Source organism: Oncorhynchus masou, chromosome 18, assembly GCF_036934945.1.
Source record: "Oncorhynchus masou masou isolate Uvic2021 chromosome 18, UVic_Omas_1.1, whole genome shotgun sequence".
Taxonomy (NCBI): domain Eukaryota; kingdom Metazoa; phylum Chordata; class Actinopteri; order Salmoniformes; family Salmonidae; genus Oncorhynchus; species Oncorhynchus masou.
Window position 1 is genome coordinate 43,034,871 of NC_088229.1, and position 22,762 is coordinate 43,057,632.

At 43.5% G+C, this 22,762-nt stretch overlaps 1 protein-coding gene across 1 annotated transcript in view; it reads right to left on the reverse strand.

The window, feature by feature from the left end:
* The window catches only part of LOC135504650 (bone morphogenetic protein 7-like), a 50,093-nt gene that overhangs the window by 12,531 nt on the left and 14,800 nt on the right, over positions 1–22,762 (reverse strand). The window lies entirely within an intron of this gene.

Sequence of the window (22,762 nt, forward strand, 5' to 3'; positions counted from 1 at the left end):
CCTATGTTTGAGAGATGCATGTGGTGCTGGTGCTACAGCAAATGATTGAGAGATGCATGTGGTTCTGGTGCTACAGCCTTATGATTGAGAGATGCATGTGGTGCTGGTGCTACAGCCCTATGATTGAGATATGCATGTGGTGCTGGTGCTGGTGCTACAGCCCTATGATTGAGAGATGCATGTGGTTCTGGTGCTACAGCCCTATGATTGAGATATGCATGTGGTTCTGGTGCTACAGCCTTATGATTGTGAGATGCATGTGGTGCTGGTGCTACAGCCCTATGATTGAGATATGCATGTGGTTCTGGTGCTACAGCCCTATGATTGAGAGATGCATGTGGTTCTGGTGCTACAGCCCTATGATTGAGAGATGCATGTGGTGCTGGTGCTACAGCCCTATGATTGAGATATGCATGTGGTGCTGGTGGTACAGCTCTATGATTGAGAGATGCATGCGGTGCTGGTGCTACAGCCTTGTGATTTATAGATGCATGTGGTGCTGGTGCTACAGCCCTATGATTGAGAGATGCATGTGGTGCTGGTGGTACAGCCCTATGATTGAGAGATGCATGTGGTGCTGGTGCTACAGCCTTGTGATTTATAGATGCATGTGGTGCTGGTGCTACAGCCCTATGATTGATTGAGAGATGCATGTGGTGCTGGTGGTACAGCCCTATGATTGAGATATGCATGTGGTGTTGGTGCTACAGCCCTATGATTGAGAGATGCATGTGGTGCTGGTGCTACAGCCCTATGATTGAGATATGCATGTGGTGCTGGTGGTACAGCCCTATGATTGAGAGATGCATGTGGTGCTGGTGCTACAGCCCTATGTTTGAGAGATGCATGTGGTGCTGGTGCTACAGACAAATGATTGAGAGATGCATGTGGTTCTGGTGCTACAGCCTTATGATTGAGAGATGCATGTGGTGCTGGTGCTACAGCCCTATGATTGAGATATGCATGTGGTGCTGGTGCTGGTGCTACAGCCCTATGATTGAGAGATGCATGTGGTTCTGGTGCTACAGCCCTATGATTGAGATATGCATGTGGTTCTGGTGCTACAGCCTTATGATTGTGAGATGCATGTGGTGCTGGTGCTACAGCCCTATGATTGAGATATGCATGTGGTTCTGGTGCTACAGCCCTATGATTGAGAGATGCATGTGGTGCTGGTGCTACAGCCCTATGATTGAGAGATGCATGTGGTTCTGGTGCTACAGCCTTATGATTGAGAGATGCATGTGGTGCTGGTGCTACAGCCTTATGATTGAGAGATGCATGTGATTCTGGTGCTACAGCCCTATGATTGAGAGATGCATGTGGTGCTGGTGCTACAGCCCTATGATTGAGAGATGCATGTGGTGCTGGTGCTACAGCCCTATGATTGAGATATGCATGTGGTTCTGGTGCTACAGCCTTATGATTGAGATATGCATGTGGTTCTGGTGCTACAGCCCTATGATTGAGAGATGCATGTGGTGCTGGTGCTACAGCCCTATGATTGAGAGATGCATGTCGTGCTGGTGGTACAGCCCTATGATTGAGAGATGCATGTGGTTCTGTTCCTACAGCCCTATGATTGTGAGATGCATGTGGTGCTGGTGGTACAGCCCTATGATTGAGAGATGCATGTGGTGCTGGTGCTACAGCCCTATGATTGTGAGATGCATGTGGTGCTGGTGGTACAGCCCTATGATTGAGAGATGCATGTGGTTCTGGTGCTACAGCCCTATGATTGAGAGATGCATGTGGTGCTGGTGCTACAGCCCTATGATTGAGAGATGCATGTGGTGCTGGTGCTACAGCCCTATGATTGAGAGATGCATGTGGTGCTGGTGCTACAGCCCTATGATTGTGAGATGCATGTGGTGCTGGTGCTACAGCCCTATGATTGAGAGATGCATGTGGTGCTGGTGGTACAGCCCTATGATTGAGAGATGCATGTGGTTCTGGTGCTTTATGTGGTTTATGTGTCGGGGGGCTGGGGTCAGTTTGTTATATCTGGAGTACTTCTCCTGTCCAATTCGGTGTCCTGTGTGAATCTAAGTGTGCTTTCTCTAATTCTCTCCTTCTCTCTCTCGGAGGACCTGAGCCCTAGGACCATGCCCCAGGACTACCTGACATGATGACTCCTTGCTGCCCCAGTCCACCTGGCCGTGCTGCTGCTCCAGTTTCAACTGAACCGCGGCCCTAGGACCATGCCCCAGGACTACTTGACATGATGACTCCTTGCTGTCCCCAGTCCACCTGGCCGTGCTGCTGCTCCAGTTTCAACTGTTCTGCCTTATTATTATTCGACCATGCTGGTCATTTATGAACATTTGAACATCTTGGCCATGTTCTGTTATAATCTCTACCCGGCACAGCCAGAAGAGGACTGGCCACCCCACATAGCCTGGTTCCTCTCTAGGTTTCTTCCTAGGTTTTGGCTTTTCTAGGGAGTTTTTCCTAGCCACCGTGCTTCTACACCTGCATTGCTTGCTGTTTGGGGTTTTAGGCTGGGTTTCTGTACAGCACTTTGAGATATCAGCTGATGTACGAAGGGCTATATAAATAAATTTGATTTGATTTGATTTGGTGCTACAGCCCAATGATTGAGAGATGCGTGTGGTGCTGGTGCTACAGCCCTATGATTGAGAGATGCATGTGGTGCTGGTGCTACAGCCCTATGATTGAGAGATGCATGTGGTGCTGGTGCTACAGCCCTATGATTGAGAGATGCATGTGGTTCTGGTGCTACAGCCCAATGATTGAGAGATGCATGTGGTGTTGCTGGTGCTACAGCCCTATGATTGAGAGATGCATGTGGTGCTGGTGCTACAGCCCTATGATTGAGAGATGCATGTGGTGCTGGTGCTACAGCCCGATGATTGAGAGATGCATGTGGTGCTGGTGCTACAGCCCTATGATTGAGAGATGCATGTGGTTCTGGTGCTACAGCCCAATGATTGAGAGATGCGTGTGGTGCTGGTGCTACAGCCCTATGATTGAGAGATGCATGTGGTGCTGGTGCTACAGCCCTATGATTGAGAGATGCATGAGGTGCTGGTGCTACAGCATGTGGTGCTGGTGCTACAGCCCTATGATTGAGAGATGCATGTGGTGCTGGTGCTACAGCCCTATGATTGAGAGATGCATGTGGTGCTGGTGCTACAGCATGTGGTGCTGACAGGTGCTGATAGCTTTACAATACCCTTTTCTCTCTCTTCCTCTCCGAACCCCAGAGACGCATCTCTCCTCTCCTCCTCTCCTCCTCTCATCTGGATCACACCACATATGCACACATACAGTTGTGGACAAATATATTGGCACCCTTTTGCACTTTTTCTTAAATAATTCCCTATTTCTTCTCAAATAAGTTGAAATGTAAAAATAAAAAGTGAGGTAACCACATCTTTTTATTGGATTAAAACTTTGCACAACCAAATACATTTTTGTAAACTTAAGTTTACAATGTTCAATTAGAAAATAAAGACAAATGGCATGGACAAATGTAATGGCAGCTAGTACTTGGTGTCACAACCTTTGGCCAAGAAAACTACAGACAAATGCTTATTGTAGCTTGCTGCACCTTTCTACTGACAATTTGGCCCACTTTTCAGCAGCAAACTGCTCTGATTCCTCAATATTGAAGGGATGCCCTCCACCAACTTCTGTTTTCAGAGCTCGCCATAGGTTTAGTTCGTTTCAGATCTGGACTCTTCGCTGGCCACTCAAGAACAATCCAGCATCTCTTCTTAAACCATTCCTTGGTGATTTTGGATGTGTGTTTGGGGTTGTTGTCCTGCTGAGAAGACCCACAACCTTCAATGGAGACCCAGTTTTTAGACACTGGGTTAAACATTGGACTACAAAAACACCTGATAATCTGAAGATGTCATGATGCCTTGTGCACATTCAAGGCTCCCAGTACCAGAGGCCGCAAAGCAAACCCCACCGCATTTTGATGGCAGTTATCTTTAATTTTAAATGTTTTTTAATTTCACCTTTATTCAACCAGGTAAGCCAGTTGAGAACAAGTTCTCATTTACAAGATTTTAGAAAGGCAGGGCAGGATGGATATAGGTCTGTAACAGTTTGGGTCTAGAGTGTCTTCCCCTTTGAAAAGAGGGATGACCGCGGCAGCTTTCCAATCTTTGGGGATCTCAAACGATACGAAAGAGAGGTTGTTCTACATGTTCTGAATATTATGTGTCTCTGTCAATGTTGTCAAAGTCACTTTGGAAAATGTGTCTGCTACACGACCAGTGCATGTGTTTTCCATCCCTGTGTGTCTCTGAGTCGATAGGAAGTCACATGTTTCTCAGTTGGATCACAGAGAACTCCACTATGATCTAATTTACTCTTCCCTCCCTCCCTCCTCCCTCCCTCCCATCCCTCTCCTCCCCTCCTCTTTTCAGTTGTGATCAGGACAGGGCCTGATGACCTAAGCCCACCAACCAACCCTCTCTAGCACCCCATCACCCTGCTCCCCACTCAACAGCTCTTTATCAGACAGACCACCTCTGAACTCTGAGCAGCTTTGGCTGTACTGCCAAGGACACATCTCTGCCAAGGCCTCCAGTCCACACACACACACACACACACACACACACACACACACACACACACACACACACACACACACACACACACACACACACACACACACACACACACACACACACACACACACACACACACACACACACACACACAAAGGGAATGCACACGCATAGACCGAAACACACACACCCGTTTCATACACTGAGATGTCAGATGCCATTGTCCTTGTGCTGTACCAGCTGCTATGGATGTGAGTGAGCAAAGCTGATCCACTGAGGAGAACACATTGTCCATTGATGAGTGTTTGGATTCTATTCAGTCTCTCCTGTCTCCTACTTTTTAATCTCTTTATCTCTGATTCTTCATTTTACTGTTATGGTAATTCTCCCTATCTACCCTCACTCTAGCTACCCTCACTACTGTACCTCTTGATCACTTTGTCCCTGTTATTCATATCGAACACATAACACAGAGACAGAAACGGTGTGCGTGCGTGCGTGCGTGCGTGTGTGTGTGTGTGTGTGTGTGTATGTGTGTGTGTGTTGTACAAAGGCAGCACTGTCTGACTGGGCAGTGAGTGCAGGGTAAAGACATGGATCTAATTACTGTTGAATGTGGGACATCTCTCTCTCTCTCTCTCTCTCTCTCTCTCTCTCTCTCCTGGGCCTGCTGGCTTCTAGGCTCCTATTGTCCTGGCTCTTCCATAGGCACCTATAGTGTATAATGTGTGTGTGTATAATCCAGGCTGTTCACTAGAAATAGACTTCGTTTTGAAAAGGTCCTGAGAATGCCTATAAAAAAGAACAACTATTGCCCAGCACTGGCGCAAACTCATGATGCTCGGCGTCAAAGCACACTGCTCAGAACAAAGTGCGCTGCTATGACCGCTACACCATGGCACACAATGCTCTAGCAAGAAAATAATTGAAATAACAAGTTGTCTTTAAAGGAAAATTACACCCCAAAACAATCTTTTGGTTTGTATTTCTGTGTTTTGAAAGATAAATAGCTTGCAAACTTGATGGCTGACGTACAAAACATTTTGGGATATCATCAATGCTCATGAAGCTTTCCCCAAACCATAGCCCTAACCTTAACCACTCGGAATGAATGCGTCAAAAATAGACGTTCATCCATCATACGTAGAACTTCAAAGTGAAACTTTGAGAACTTGTTGGTATAATCCACTTACCCTCGTACCGCCACCCCATCCATTCCACACCTGTGCTATAGGCCTGCCATGTGAATGGGGGCTTTCATAATGCCACCGTCCTGAGTCATCCTTAAAAGGTTCAACTGAGTGTGTCCACAATACATACATTATACTACTGTAACTGACTGGAGCCTGACAGGAGAGACATCAGGAACGCTCTCAGTGCTGCCAACACCTGCTCCTCTCCCCTCTTCTCTTTTCTCCCCTCCCCTCCTCTTCTCTGTTCTCCCCTCCCCTCCTCTTCTCTTTTCTCCCCTCCCCTCCTCTTCTCTTTTCTCCCCTCGCCTCCCCTCACCTCCCCTCCCCTCCCCTCACCTCCTCTCTTCTCCTCACTTCTCCTCTATTCTCCCACCCCCCCCCCCGACTAAATTTCCCTAGCTCACTATGAAAGGAGTTATAAAGCTCACCTCTTCAGCTCATCAAGCCGACAAGTTTAAAAATCTGCCGATGTGTCCTTGAGCAAGGCACTTAACACTAATTTCCTCCAGGGGTGCTGTACTACTATGGTTGACCCTGTAAAACAACACATTTCACTGCACCTATCTGGTGTGTGGCAATAAAAAATATAGATTTTTGTATGGCCTATGCCAAAGCACATCAGAGTCACAGTGGACAGAGAAGCAGAATGGGTGTTTCCATCTCAGTGCTGCAGACAGTGGGTGAAATCCCCTACGCTATGGCCTTCGCTACAGCGTAATGGGTTTAGCTCTACTGTAAACAAATAGACACCGCAAACCTCTGCCCCTGTTAGTCTATTGCAGGGTTCCCCAAATTCAGTCCATGTGTGATTCTATTTGGCACTCAGGTTATATGACAAAATCAATAATAACAAAATAATACTCATTTTTTAAGGAAAATACTGTAAGGAAATACTGTAAAATCACCAGAAAATCAGCTCAACAGGATTTTTCTTTAGGAAGTCTGTTCCCAAGTATTCCCACACATAAATAGAGATGCATATGTAATCGTAATCCCAATGTAACCAAGGTTTGAAATGATTCTGTTTTTGTCAAATACTATATCTGTTTGGTAATCTTAATGTCAATTTGCAGTGTACAAATGATTTATAACTATGTTCATTTATTAAATTCCCTTAAAACCTTTCAAGCTGATCTTTCCTGTTTTTGTATATTTTTTATAGCATTTTCTCCCTGGTCCTTAAAATGTCTTTGCTTTGCAAGAGAAGCAGAGATGAAATAGAAAACTACAGATGTCAACTAAATTGAAGCATTCATTCTATCGATGTATGACATACAGTGGGAAGGAAAAGTATTTGAACCATTTCGAATGACCTGGATTTCTGCATAAATTGGTAATTAAATTTTATCTGATCTTCATCTAAGTCACAACAATAGACAAACACAGTCTGCTTAAACTAATAACACACAAACAATTATAATTGTGCATTTAATAACAGGTTGACCCTCCTTTGGCAGCAATAACCTCAACCAAACGTTTTCCGTAGTTGCGGATCAGACCTGCACAATGGTCAGGAGGAATTTGGACCATTCCTCTTTACAAAACTGTTTCAGTTCCACAATGCTCTTGGGATGCCTGGTGTGTACCGCTCTCTTGAGGTCATGCCACAGCATCTCAATCGGGTTGAGGTCAGGACTGACTGGGCCACTCCAGAAGGTGTACTTCTGTTCAAATCATTCTGTTGCTGATTTACTTCTGTCTTTTGGGTTGTTGTGCTGTTGCATTGCCTAACTTCTGTTGAGCTACAATTGATAGCCTTACATTCTCCTGCAAAACGTCTTGATGAACTTGGTAATTCCTTTTTCCATTGATGATAGCAAGCTGTCCAGGCCCTGAGGCAGCAAAGCAGCCCCCAAACCATGATGCTCCCTCCACCATAGTTTACAATTGGTATGAGGTTTTGATGTTGCTGTGCTGTGCCTTTTTTCTCCAAACATAGCGTTGTGAGTTCCTTCCGAACAACACAACTTTCATCTGTCCACAGAACATTTTGCCAGTAGCACTGTGGAAAATCCAGGTGCTCTTTTTCAAACTTCAGACGTGCAGAAAAAAAAATTGGACAGCATGGCTTCTTCCGCGGTGTCCTCCCATGAACACCATTCTTGTTTATTGTTACGTTTGTAGACTCGTCAACAGAGATGTTATTATCTTACAGAGATTTCTGTAAGTCTTTAGCTGACACTAGGAATCTTCTTAATATATATATATATGCAAGGCAACAATTCTTAATCTTAGGTCTTCTGAGATCTCTTTTGTTCGAGGCATGGTTCTTCTCAGGCAATTGCTTCTTGTGAATAGCAAACTCCCCAAAAATTATGGGGTAAGGCAGCTTTAACCAAAATCTCCCATCTCGTCTCATTGATTCGACTCCAGGTTAGTTGACTCCTGACTCCAATTAGCTTTTGGAGAAGTCATTAGCCTAGGGGTTCCCATACTTTTTCCAATCTACACTGTGAATGTTTAAATGACGTATTTAATATAGACAAGAAAAATACAATCATTTGTGTGTCATTAGTTTAAGTTTGTCTATTGCTGTGACATAGATGAAGATCAGATCAAATGGTATGCAAAATGCATGCAGAGATCCAGGTAATTCCAAAGGGTTCACATACTTTTCTTGCCACTGTATTTCCTGGTGAGCAAGGGTTTGTGACAGAAGAGAGACTGCATGTATCTTATAGACAAGTTGACTAACAAATAGCCAACAAAAATGTCGGAGAATTATAAGCAGAGACGTTTGTATAAAAAAATCCTGCACCCCGTGTCATGAAACTGTTCTTGCATGTTTGATTGTACCGCCGCGCATGTTCTATATTTACGGGTTAGGGTCTGGTGCGGGCCTCAGATTTTCACTTGACCACCTACAGTCGGGCGCCTGCGGATGGGTTATTAGCAATTGCATGCCAGTGCGGGTGAATGAACAGCTGACCCCCGTATCATTAGTGTGCAGTCTATATGGGGTGATTCTATAGAAGTGGTGCAAAATACAGCCTCACCCCCAAAACTCTACTTAAAAGCGTGCCAGTGCGGGTGAATGAACAGCTGAACTGGTGGTTAAGAACATTGGAACAGCAACCGAAAGGTCACCGATTCAAATCCCTAAGCCGAAAGCTCTGTTGATGTGCTCTTGGTTACGTAACCCTAATTGCTCCTGCATGTCGCTCTGGATAAGGGCATTTCATAAAATTAAAATAAAGCAATTACTAATTTTCTTAACATTTTTAACACTATTATTTCAATAGAACATCTTGACTTGTTTTATTATTACATTGAAATATACCGACATAATCAGGACTTTTGTTCATTTTTAAACTTCTGTCGAAGCTTCTTCGGGATCAGTGTCCCTTCCACAGGACGGTTGAGCTAAAGTAGGCTAATGCGATTAGCATGAGATTGTAAGCAAAAAGAACATTTCCCAGGACATAGACATATCTGATATTGTCAGAAAGCTTAAATTATTGTTAATATAACTGCACTGTCCAATTTGCAGTAGCTATTACAGTGTTTGAGTGTATTGTTTGAGGAGAGTGCACAATTTTGAACATAAAAAGTTATGAATAAACAAATTAGGCATATTTGGGCAGTCTTGATATAACATTTTGAACAGAAATACAATGGCTCATTGGATCAGTCTAAAAGGTTGCGCATACACTAACATTTATATTGCACTTGGGCTGGAATTATACATTATTGCGTTTGTCTTGCATTTCAAAGATGATGGTACAAAAAAAATACAAAAGAACGGTTGGCTTTTTCTTTGCATTATCTTTTACCAGATCTATTGTGTGTTATTCTCATACATTCCTTTCACATTTCCACAAACGTCAATGTGTTTCCTTTCAAATTGTACCAAAAATATGCATATCCTTGCTTCAGGGCCTGAACTACAGGCAGTTAGATTTGGGTATGTCATTTCAGGTGAAAATTTTAAAAAGGGGCGGATCCTTAAGAGGCATGGAAAGCAGGTGGAAAGCATGGCCAGCCGTAGAGAAATGCTTAACGAAATTCTTGATTAACAAGGATTTATCGGTGGTGATAGTGTTTCCTAGTCTCAGTGCATATCGAGGGGGCTATTCAATGCTAATGCAGTATGCAACAGGATGTTTCTGTGCTGGTCAAGGGCAGTCAAGTCAGGAGTGAACAAGGGGCTATATCTGTTCTTAGTTCTACATTTTTTAAAGGGGCATGCTTATTTAAGATGGTGAGGAAAGCTTGTAAAGAACAACCAGGCATCCTCTACTGACGGGATGAGGTTAGTTAGTCAAATACATCTGTTTGGATGTCTTGCAGACTATAAATTATTTGTAATTAATGATAATTTTCTTCCAGGAAACCAAGGCCAGGATGATTAGAAAGGCCTGCTTACTGAAATGATTCTGTGCCTCATTAGGCAGTGATCGCTGAGATCCTGGTTGAAGACAGCAGATGTGTATTTGAAGGGCAAGTTGGTCGGGATGGTATAGTTGAAGGGGGATGCTTGCAAGCCGAAGAACACCATCTCAAACCGTGAAACACGGGGTGTCAGGATCATATTGTGCGGGGTGCTTTGCTACAGGAGGGACTGGTGCACTTCACAAAATAGATGGCATGATGATGAAAATTACGTGGATATATTGGGGAGGCGGGGTAGCCTAGTGGTTAGAGCGTTGGACTAGTAACCGGAAGGTTGCGAGTTCAAACCCCCGAGCTGACAAGGTACAAATCTGTCGTTCTGCCCCTGAACAGGCAGTTAACCCACTGTTCCCGTCATTGAAAATAAGAATTTGTTCTTAACTGCCTGGTAAAATAAAAATAAAAAGACATCAGTCAGGAAGTTAAAGCTTGGTTGCAAATGGGTCTTCCAAATGGACAATGACACCAAGTATACTTCCAAAGTTGTGGCAAAATGGCTTAAATAAACAACATAGTCAAGGTATTGGAGTGGCCATCACAAAGCCCTGACCTCAATCCCAGAGAAAATTTGTGGGCAGAACTGAAAAAGCGTGTGCGAGCAAGGAGGCCTACAATCCTGACTCAGTTACACCAGCTCCGCCTGGAGAAATGGTCCAAAATTCAACTAACTGTGGGAAGCGTGTGGAAGGCTACCCAAAACGTTTGACCCAAGTTAAACAATTTAAAGGAAATGCTACCAAATACTAATTGAGTGTATGTAAACTTCTGAACCACTAGCAATGTGATGAAATAAATAAAACATTCTCTCTACCATTATTCTGACATTTCACATTCTTACAATAAAGTGGTGATCCTAACTTACCTAAGACAGGGAATGTTAAAAACTGAGTTTAAATGTATTTGGCTAAGGTGTATGCAAACTTCCGACTTCAACTATGAAGGATGTCCATGTTTCTATGAGGATGCTCATGTTTACGGATTTAGGGGGTTACAATGCTACATACAATGCTATTTTTCAGAGAACAAATGAAACAGTGACTTTCAGCATGCATATAGTGAAGGGCACTCAACTTGTACTGCACTGATCATTGGTTAATTTTGTTTTATTATAAGTCACCCATTTCAAGATGCTAGGCGCACACCTGTCACCATCGTTACGCGCACCTGAGACACTCACCTGGACTCCATCACCTCCTTGATTACCTGCCCTTTATATGTCACCCCCTTTGGTTTCTTCCCCAGTCGTCATTGTAGCTTTTTTTATGTCAGTGCACTGTTTGTGTTTCTTGTTTTGTTCTTTTATTTATTTAATGTATTCACTCCCTGATCTTGCTTTCCGACTCTCAGCGTACATCGTTACAAGAGGCATTTACGTAATTCTTATTATTTTCTATAATTCTTTTTCTCTCAGAAATACCTTATGGAACATGTGCCTTAATAACAAACATATATGCAATATGTAAATATGAATACAATTGTTAAATTACAAACCTAGTTGGCTTAGCCACGGAAAAAGACGGGAACCTTCCTGCTCGCCATGATTGGCTGAGATAATGGATGGGCTGGACATGTCGAGAGATGAGTTCAGATTGGTCTGCCACGTAACATGCTTCTGTCTATAACATGAGCTGCTCAGTATGTGTAGATCATCCTTGCTACCGTTACTTTTTTTATAGAAAAAATAACTGCAAAATTGTGGCTTCTGTTGTCCACATTGCTGCCCTGAATTTAACAGGCGCTATCGGCAAAGATCAGTGAGACAAATTTGTGATGGACTACTTTCTGGAGGACGATCATGCACACGAATCAGACGATGAGGAAATCCCTGATTTAGGTTCAAAAATAATAATAATTGAACCAGACATTGTAGAGTCTTCTGATGACAGTGATGTGGAAGAAACGGCAATCAAAGTGTTGTTGTCATAGAAGAAGTTGACAGAGTTTTGAAATCCATGGAATGCCCTGTGGAAGCAGAGAATGATTGTAAATGTGGAGGGACTCAAAAAGAGAACACGTAAGGCTGTTGTATAAAACACCTGTCTCTGGATGACATCTTCAAACTCAGGGCAACCATGGCATCCATGACAGAGAGGGAGAAGCATTCATCAATGCATACGGGTAGGAGTCTAGCTACATTTTCAGATTTATACGTTTCTATGTATTTCAAAGACATTTTCATTGCAATTTGAAGCATACTGTTAGCTAGCTAGCTAAGAACCTAGTTGGTGAGCTTTAGCTACCTGCAGATTAACTTCTTGAAACTCCCCATCCCGGATCCGGGTTTGTGACTAAAGCCTCAGGCTCATTAGCATAACGCAACGTTAACGATTTCTGAAAATCGCAAATAAAATGAAAATAATGTGTCTGCTCTCAAGCTTAGCCTTTTCTTAACAACACTGTCATCTCAGATTTTCAAAATATGCTTTTGAACCATAGAAATTTACTAATTTGTGTAAGAGTATGCAAAGCTAGCATAGCATTTTGAGTAGCATTTAGCACGCAACATTTTCACAAAAACCAGATAACCAAATAAATAAAATCATTTACCTTTGAAGAGCTTCTGATGTTTTCAATGAGGAGACTCTCAATTACATACCAAATGCGCAGTTTTTCCTGAAAGCGTCTGTGTGTAGGAGAAATCGTTCCGTTTTCTACATTGCGTCTGGCTACCGAAACGAACCGAAAATTCAGTCACCTACAACGTAAAACTTTTTCCGGATTAACTACATAATATCGACCGAAACATGGCAAACGTTGTTTGGAATCAATCCTCAAGGTGTTTTTTCACATATCTCTTCATTGATATGCAGTTCGTGGAAGCTTGCTTTCCTCTCTGTATCCCATGGAAAAATACTGGCAGGTGACTTTTGCGCACCAATTTCGGCGCAGGACACCGGGCGGACACCTGGTAAATGTGGTCTCTTATGGTCAATCTTCCAATGATCTGCCTACAAATACGTCACAATGCTGCAGACACCTTGGGGAAACGACAGAAAGGGCAGGCTCATTCCTCTCACATTCACAGCCATATAAGGAGACAATGGAAAACAGAGCCTCAAAAATCCTTGTCATTTCCTGGATGCCATCTCATCTTGGTTTTGCCTGAAGCTCACGTTCTAGGGCACGCACAGAGAATATCTTGGTATTTCTGGACACGTCAGAGTGTTTTCTTTCGAATGCTATCAATTATATGCATAGTCGAGCATCTTTTTGTGACAAAATATCTTGTTTAAAATGGGAACGTTTTTCATCCAAAAATGAAATAGCGCCCCCATAGATGTAAGAGGTTAATGCATGATGGGTAGCTATGATAATCAGTGGTATGGGTTGGGATTATGGTTCATTGTTTAGCTCACTCTGTTTAGCACAAGGCCCCACATGAGAATCCTTAAAGAGATGGGTGGGGCTAAGACTAAGAGGGTGTGGATGATGCTGAATGGGTGTAGATAAAGAAGAGCACTCCAGTAGATGTCCCAAAACATTCTAGGGCTATTTTCTCAAAAGTGGGGTTACAAGTTTAGCAACTTTCAAGCAGAATTACTTTCCCATTGTTCCTAAACTGTAGTGTATGATACAGTATATAATATGAACCTCTACTTTTATCCAATGTAAAAAACACCATGTCAAATGTTGCTACATAAAACCGAATTAAGGTGGTGGGTCACAATTATTAAGATGATATTTGGAGTTGTATTGTCACATTTCAGTGCAGCCTTTGGCGTTATTGATCATAAGTTGATATTGAAAAAACTCACTTCCTATGGCTTTACATCACTTGCCATCACATGGTTGGATAGTTATTCATACAATAGAACCCAGAGAGCATTCTTCCATGGAAGCTTTTTTAACATCAGATATGTAAATTGTGGTGTCCCTCAGGGCAATTGTCTTGTGCTGTTATGCTTCTCTATTTTACAAATTGTTTGCCACTGTTACATACAGCTAGACTGTTTATGTATGTGGATGTCATTGCAATTTCATTGCGTGAAATGCTTACTTACAAGCCCTTAATAATCAACAATGCTGTTCAAGAAATATAGATAAAATTAAATATTCACTAAACATGTCAGCACCAAAAGCCAGTGTGCTCACTAAAATAAATAAATAAAGATTTACAGTCAGTATCAGAATGGGAGATTAATAATAAACTGGTCTTAAATACATCTACAACTAAAAGCATTGTATTTGGTTCAAAACATTCTCTAAGACCTACACCTCAACTCGAGTTGTACATAAAGGGTGTGACCATTGAACAAGTTGAGGAACCTAAACTCCTAGGTATAACATTGTCAAGGTACTAAACGACACCATAACCGCCATCGATAAAAGACAGTACTGTGCAGCCGTCTTCATCGACCTTGCCAAGGCTTTCGACTCTGTCAATCACCATATTCTTATCGGCAGACTCAGTAGCCTCGGTTTTTCGGATGAGTGCCTTGCCTGGTTCACCAATTACTTTGCAGACAGAGTTCAGTGTGTCAAATCGGAGGGCATGCTGTCCGGTCCTCTGGCAGTCTCTTTGGGGGTGCCACAGGGTTCAATTCTCGGGCCGACTCTTTTCTCTGTATATATCAATGATGTTGCTCTTGCTGCGGGCGATTCCCTGATCCACCTCTACGCAGACGACACCATTCTATATACTTTCGGCCCGTCATTGGACACTGTGCTACCTAACCTCCAAACGAGCTTCAATGCCATACAACACTCCTTCCGTGGCCTCCAACTGCTCTTAAACGCTAGTAAAACCAAATGCATGCTTTTCAACCGATCGCTGCCTGCACCCGCTTGCCCGACTAGCATCACCACACTGGATGGTTCCGACCTTGAAAATGTGGACACCTATAAGTACCTAGGTGTCTGGCTAGACTGCAAACTCTCCTTCCAGACCCATATCAAACATCTCCAATCGAAAATCAAATCAAGAGTCGGCTTTCTATTCCGTAACAAAGCCTCCTTCACTCACGCTGCCAAGCTTACCCTAGTAAAACTGACTATCCTACCGATCCTCGACTTCGGCGATGTCATCTACAAAATTGCTTCCAACACTCTTCTCAGCAAACTGGATGCAGTTTATCACAGTGCCATCCGTTTTGTCACTAAAGCAAGACCCGCTGGCTCCAGGTCGTCTACAAGGCCATGCTAGGTAAAGCTCCGCCTTATCTCAGTTCATTGGTCACGATGGCAACACCCATCCGTAGCACGCGCTCCAGCAGGTGTATCTCACTGATCATCCCTAAAGCCAACACCTCATTCGGCCGTCTTTCGTTCCAGTACTCTGCTGCCTGTGACTGGAACGAACTGCAAAAATCGCTGAAGTTGGAGACCTTCATCTCCCTCACCAACTTCAAACATCAGCTATCTGAGCAGCTAACCGATCGCTGCAGCTGTACATAATCTATTGGTAAATAGCCCACCCATTTTCACCTACCTCATCCCCACAGTTTTTATTTAATTACTTTTCTGCTCTTTTGCACACCAATATCTCTACCTGTACATGATCATTTATCAATCCAGTGTTAATCTGCAATATTGTAATTATTCGCCTACCTCCTCATGCCTTTTGCACACATTGTATATAGACTCCCCTTTTTTTCTACTGTGTTATTGACTTGTTAATTGTTTACTCCATGTGTAACTCTGTGTTGTCTGTTCACACTGCTATGCTTTATCTTGGCCAGGTCGCAGTTGTAAATGAGAACTTGTTCTCAACTAGCCTACCTGGTTAAATAAAGGTGAAATAAATAAATAAATAAAAATGGTCAATTATCATGTCACCAGGGGTCTCTTCACAGTCCCCAAGACCAATACGAATTCAGGCCAACACAGTGTTTTATACAGAGCCATGATGGCATGTAACTCCCTTCCATCTCCAATTACTCAAGCAAACAGCTAAATTACTGATTGAAAAACAACTCATGGAACGGCGGGGACAATTAGGGGACACACACAGACACACACACAGACACTCTAATACACAATGTTTTAGCTGTATTGCATGTATTACATTTTTTTGTGTGTGACTTTCCTTGTCTGTAAGTGTTTTGTTACTTGTCATGTTGTGTTTTTTGTGGACCCCAGGAAGAGTAGCTGCTGCTTCTGCAAAAGCTAATGGGGATCCAAATTGTCACGTTCTGACCTTAGTTCCTTTTTTAGGTCTTTGTGTTAGTTTGGTTGGGGTGGGTAGTCTATGCTCTTTTTTCTATGTTGTATTTCTGTGTTTGGCCTGGTATGGTTCTCAATCAGAGGCAGCTGTCGATCGCTGTCTCTGATTGAGAATCATACGTAGGTAGCCTGTTTTCCCCATTTTGGTGGAGGGTAATTCTTTTCTGTTTAGTGTATGTCACCTTACAGAACTGTTTCGTTTCTTCCATTTCACTTTGTTATTTTGTTTTGTGCGTTCTGTCAATAAATTATGACAAACACTTACCACGTTGCATATTGATCCGATCCTTCTTACTCTTCCTCAGATGAAGAAGAGATCCGTTACACAAATAAACATAAAACAAATAAGTACCCTACTCTACTGTACTCTCCTATACATTACTGTACTCTAGTCTATTGCAATCTAATGTTCTGTACTTTATTGTTTTTTACCCTGCTGTACTGTGCTCTACTGTATTGTATTCGAGTTTACTCTCGAGTATCTTACAATTGAACTACGGGCCCATGGACTCTGGATCTTGTGGTCTTGGTCTTGAGATCACTCAAAACCACATACATTTGGTCTGTAATGGTCCAATGCAGCCGTTTTTTAAAATCTCAATATCAAATAATTTATGGGTAACAATTAAGTACCTTACTGTGATTTTCAACTAAAATTCACAAAAAGAAACAAAAATAGCTTCTTAGCAAAGAGCAATTTCTCAAGCAAGAATTTTACTAGGACTGTCTGAGAGTGGTCTCAGTGATGAGAGGAAAATTGAAAACTAGCTGTTATTGGCAGAAATTTTCGGAAGTCTCTTTCTTATTGGTCTATTGACTAATTTACCGGACAGGCCACAACTCCATCCCACCAAAACAGGATGAAATTTCAGGCAATCTATTCAAATAGCTCTTACACTAAAACAGCATTATATTCATTTCCATAATTTCACAGTATTTTTCCAACCTCATGGTGTGGAAGTACTGTATATATAAAACACAAGAAAATCTAGTTTTTGACTGCACTGGGCATTTATCTTCTCATGGTCTCAAATAAATTAAATACAATGTACTTGTCACATGTGCCGAATACAACAGAGTTAATAATATCCTGATCAGGATAGACAATAGCAGAATTGTGTGTGTGTGTGTGTGTGTGTGTGTGTGTGTGTGTGTGTGTGTGTGTGTGTGTGTGTGTGTGTGTGTGTGTGTGTGTGTGTGTGTGTGTGTGTGTGTGTGTGTGTGTGTGTGTGTGTGTGTGCGCGTGTGCGTGTGCGTGTGCGTGTGTGTGTGTGTGTAGTGTATGTGTGACAGTGTAGTATGTGTGAGTGTGTGGAGGGAGGGAGTCCAGTGAGTGTGAATAGAGCCTGTGCAAGAAAGTCAGTGCAAGAAAAAAATGGGTCAATGTAAATAGTAATTTGATTAACTCTTCAGCAATCTAATTGCATTGGGGGAAGAAGCTGTTCAGGACCCTTTTGATCCCACACTACCATCTGTAGCGCCTTGCAGTCAGATGCCAAGCAGTTCCTATACCAAGTGATACAGCCAGTCAAGATGTTCTCAATAGTGCAGCTGTCAAACGTTGTGAGGATCTGAGGGCCCATGACAAACCTTTTCAGCCTTCTGAGGAGGCAGAGGCGTCGTCTTGCCCTCTACACAACCGTGTCGGTGTGTTTGGACAATGATAGGTCCTTAGTGATGTGGACACTGAGGAACTTGAAGCTCTCAACCCACTCCCCTACAGCCTCGTCAATGTGAATGGGGGCATGCTCTGCCCTCCATTTCCTGTAGTCCACGATCAGCTCCTTTGTCTTGCTGATGTTGAGGGAGAGGTTGTTGTCCTTGCACCACACTTCCAGGTCTCTGATCTCCTCCCTCTAGGCTGTCTTATCGTCATTGGTGATCAGACATACTACCTGTGGGTGTGTTGGGGTGGTATGCAAATTGGAGTGGGTCCAGAGTGTCTGGGAGCCAGGACCACCCTTTTTAAGAATTTCATGGCTACAGATGTGAGTGCCACAAGGCGATAGTAATTTAGACAGGTTACCATGGTGTTCTTAGGCACAGGGACTACAGTGGTCTGCTTGAAATATGTACGTATTACAGAGTGGGTCAGGGAGAGGTTGAAAATGTTAGTGAAGACACTTGCCAGCTGGTCAGCACATGCTCTGAGTACGCATCCTGGTAATCCATCTGGCCCTGCGGCCTTGTCAATGTTAACCTGTTTAAAGGTCTTACAGCGGCTACGGAGAGCGTGATCACACAGTCATCCAGAACAGCTGGTGCTCTTATGCATGCTACAGCGTTGCTTGCCTCAAAGCGAGCATTGAAGACATTTAGCTCATCTGGTAGGCTTGCATCACTGGGCCGCTCATGGCTGGGTTTCCCTTTGTATTCCATGATACCAAGCCATGCCACATCTGACGAGCATCAGAGCCGGTGTATTAGGATTCGATCTTGGTCCTGTATTGATGCTTTACCTGTTTGATGGTTCATTGGATGGCGTAGCAGTATTTTTTTTAAGCACCTTGAAGGCGGCAGCTCTAGCATTTAGCCCAATGAGGATGTCGCCTGTAATCCATGGCTTCTGGTTGGGGTATGTACTGTGCGTACAATCACTGTATGGAAGATGTCGTCGATGCTCTTATTAATTAATTGATTGATGTGTTAAACTCCTCAATGCCATCAGATGACTCCTGGAACATATTCCATTCTGTGCTATCGAAACAGTCCTGTAGCTTAGCATCCGCTTCATCGGACCACTTCCGTATTTAGCATGTCACTGGTACTTCCTGTTAGAGTTTTTGTTTGTAAGCAGGAATCAGGAGGATAGAGTTATGGTCAGATTTGCCAAATGAGTCTGGGTCTGGGTCCGGGTCTGAATCTTGGGACCAATGTCTTGGTATAAATCTTGCTCTTAGCTCTTGAATATTACCTTAGTCTTTGGTTTACAAACCATAGGCAACCCAATTTGAGTAAGACAATGCTCTCTGATCATTGGCTGCTCACTCCCAACCCATAGGAATCCCCACATAGTTGACTACATTTAAAACGGTGGAAGCCCTAAATGGCAACGTCTATAATAAAATAAGTTAAATAAATCTAGAGTCCTCCATTTATCTCTATGAATGACACTTGACACTGAAACACCTGTTATTTTGCCAAAAATAATGATAGGTAAAGTGGTAATTTAAACATCTAACAACATAATTAATTGGATGCATAAGTAATTCAATCAATCAACTACTTTAAGATTAATAATATCAACATTGAACATTTTACTGAGAACAGTACAAATATTTCTATAAATTTAAAGGTTTTGAAAATCAGGTTCAAAATCATGTTTTCACTATTTTGTGAAATTTGGTATAAAAAATATAAAATATAAAATATAAAAAAATAGATATAATTTAATATGTAATAGAAGGTTACTCCAAATGATCTCGACTGTGTGAGTAGTACATATACTACATGACCAAAAGTATGTGGACACCTGCTCGTACGTAAAACATCTCATTCCAAAATCATGGGCATTAAAAGGGAGTTGTTCCCCCTTTGCTGCTATAAAAGCCTCCACTCTTCTGGTAAGACTTTCCACTAGATGTTGGAACATTGCTGCGGGGAATTGCTTCCATTCAGCCACAAGAGCATTAGTGATGTCCGGCACTGATGTTGGGTGATTAGGCCTGCAGATGGTGTTCCAGTTCATCCCAAAGGTGGGGTGGAGGGGGATGGGGTCAAGGCTCTGTGCAGGCTAGTCAAGTTCTTCCACACCAATCTCCACAAACCATTTCTGCATGAACCTCGCTTTGTGCGCTAGGGCATTGCCATGCTGAAAAAGAAACGGGCCCTTCCCCAAACTGTTGCCACAAAGTTGGAAGCACAGAATCGTCTAGAATGTCATTGTGTGCTGTAGTGTTAAGATTTCCCTTCACTGGAACTAAGGGGCCTAGCCCAAACCATGACAACAGCCCCAGACCATTAATCCTCCTCCACCAAACTTTACAGTTGGCACTATGCATTCGGGTAGGTAGTAATCTCCTGGAATCTGCCAAACCCAGATTCGTCTGTTGGACTGCCAGATGATGAAATGTGATACAACACCCCAGAAAATTCATTTACACCGCTTTACACCACTCCAGCTGACACATGGCATTGTGCATGGCATGTGATCTTAGGCTTGTGTGCGGCTGCTTGGCTATGGAAACCTATTCCATGTTATTTTGCTGACATTGCAGAGATATTGAGTGTTGCAACAGACGATTTTTAGGAGCTACGCACTTCAGGACTCATCGGCCCCGTTCTGTGAGCTTGTGACCTACCCCTTCGGCTGAGGCGTTGTTGCTCTTAGACATTTGCACTTCACAAAAACGTCACTTAAAGTTGACTGGGGCAGCTCTAGCAGGGCAGACATTTGACGAACTGACTTGTTGGAAAAGTGGCATCGTTGAGTAAGACTATTCAACTGCCAATGTTTGTCTACGGAGATTGCATGTCTGTGTGCTCGATTTTATACACCTGTAAGCAACGGGTGTGGTTCACACAGCCAAATCCACAAATTTTAAGGGGTGAACATATTGTTTGTCGACCTGACATTCTGTATGTTGGAAGACGTTTGCTGAAAGAATTGGAAAAATAGGATACAAATCTGAATTTGTTTCCAACCCCTAATTTCACCACTGTAGAATGACCTATATAGTGTGTGTGTGTGTGTGTGTGTGTGTGTGTGTGTGTGTGTGTGTGTGTGTGTGTGTGTGTGTGTGTGTGTGTGTGTGTGTGTGTGTGTGTGTGTGTGTGTGTGTGTGTGTGTGTGTGTGTGTGTGTGTGTGTGTGTGTGTGTGTGTGTGTGTGTGTGTGTAGTATGTGTGAGTGTGCAAGGGAGTCCAGTGAGTGTGCATAGAGCCTGTGCAAGAAAGTCAGTGCAACAAAAAAAATGTGTGTGTCTGAGAACCTATTTTTGGCTTAGGGGTTTGGAGTTAGGGTTAAGGTTAGTGTTAGGGTTCAGGATTATGTTTGGGGTTAAGGGTTTGGGAAAAATAGATTTGAATGGGAATAAAATGTTTTGGTGCCCACGAGGATAGTAAAACAAATGTGTGTCTGTACGACCTCGCACGTGTGCACACTCACTGAGGCCACCAGAATTCCAAGCCACCAAGGCTGCCTTATAGAGCTCAGCTGTGTTTACTCACACACGCACGACTCTGGTTCCCTCCCTTCTCCTGCCATGCCATTTTAACTGTACATTTGAACCATAAATAACAGCGAGGAATCAAGAGAGCCAAAGCAGTGATGACATGGGGAAGCCCCGCTAAACCCTAGTCAGTCAGCCCAGGCCCTACTCAGCTCCAGGGCTTAGTTCTCCCAGGGCCCTCTCTCTCCTCCTGCGGCCCAGCGCAGGTGCACTCCCTCTGGGGAGAAAGCCAGACCTGTTCCCTTGGCCTGGAGAGCAACCGCCCACCCCTCCACTGTAAAAGCCCTTTATCTGTACTTCTTAGAACAGCTGGGTGCAGCTGCATGTGAACACTCCCACAGTAACCCTTTCTACCCCCTTTTCTCGCTTCAGATGAGTCTCTCTCTCCTCTGTTCAGTAATTCCATCTCTACTTCACTCTTTTCCTACTGTGCGGTCTTTCCTTCTTTCATTCCTTCCCAGACAAGGAAAACACCCCCAGCATGTAGCTGTGTCCTCTATCTCTCTTTCTAGTCTCTATTCTCCCTTTTCCCCCCTTTGGTCTCTCTCATTCTCTCTCAGCCCCTCCCTCTCTCCCTCCCTCTGTTTCTTTCTCTAGTCAGTCTCTCTCTCTGTCAGCCCCCCCCCCCTCTCCCTCTGTCTCTCTCTCTCCCTCTCTCTCAGCCCCTCCCTCTCTCTCTCTCCCTCTGTCTCTCTCTCTCCCTCTCTGTCAGCCCCTCCCTCTCTCTCCCTCTCCCTCTGTCTCTCTCTCTCTCTCTCTCTCTCTCTCTCTCTCTCTCTGGGCCATTGCAGTATGGCAGTCATTAGAAGCAGGGCAGAGGAGCAGTTAAAGCCAAGCGGGCACATTTATGACTTCCTCTGGGAGGAAGTGACTGGTCATCGAAATGCTTGCCCCACCTGTGTTACACAAATACACACACTATGCATGTATGTGTGTGCGTGCGTGTGTTTATCGATGTGTGTGCACGTGTGTGTGAGTCACTTGTCTCCTCTATGAACCCATCATGCTGAACGGTAGTGGTCCCGGGCTACGGTACTCTACTGTGAAGGAACACAAATACACTTATACTACAATGCACACACAAACACACAAGTACACACACACAAACCCTTGATACGCCCCCACACAGGCCACATGGACACACTGGATGTGTAAAACAGCTGCCATTTATATCACTGCAAGAATGATGGGTGTCTTTGATCCATAATTGGATATACACACGTGAGCACCAACGCACACAAACGCGCATGCGCACACTAATCCCCTGACGCACGACACCACACGGTAGCATGACTTTA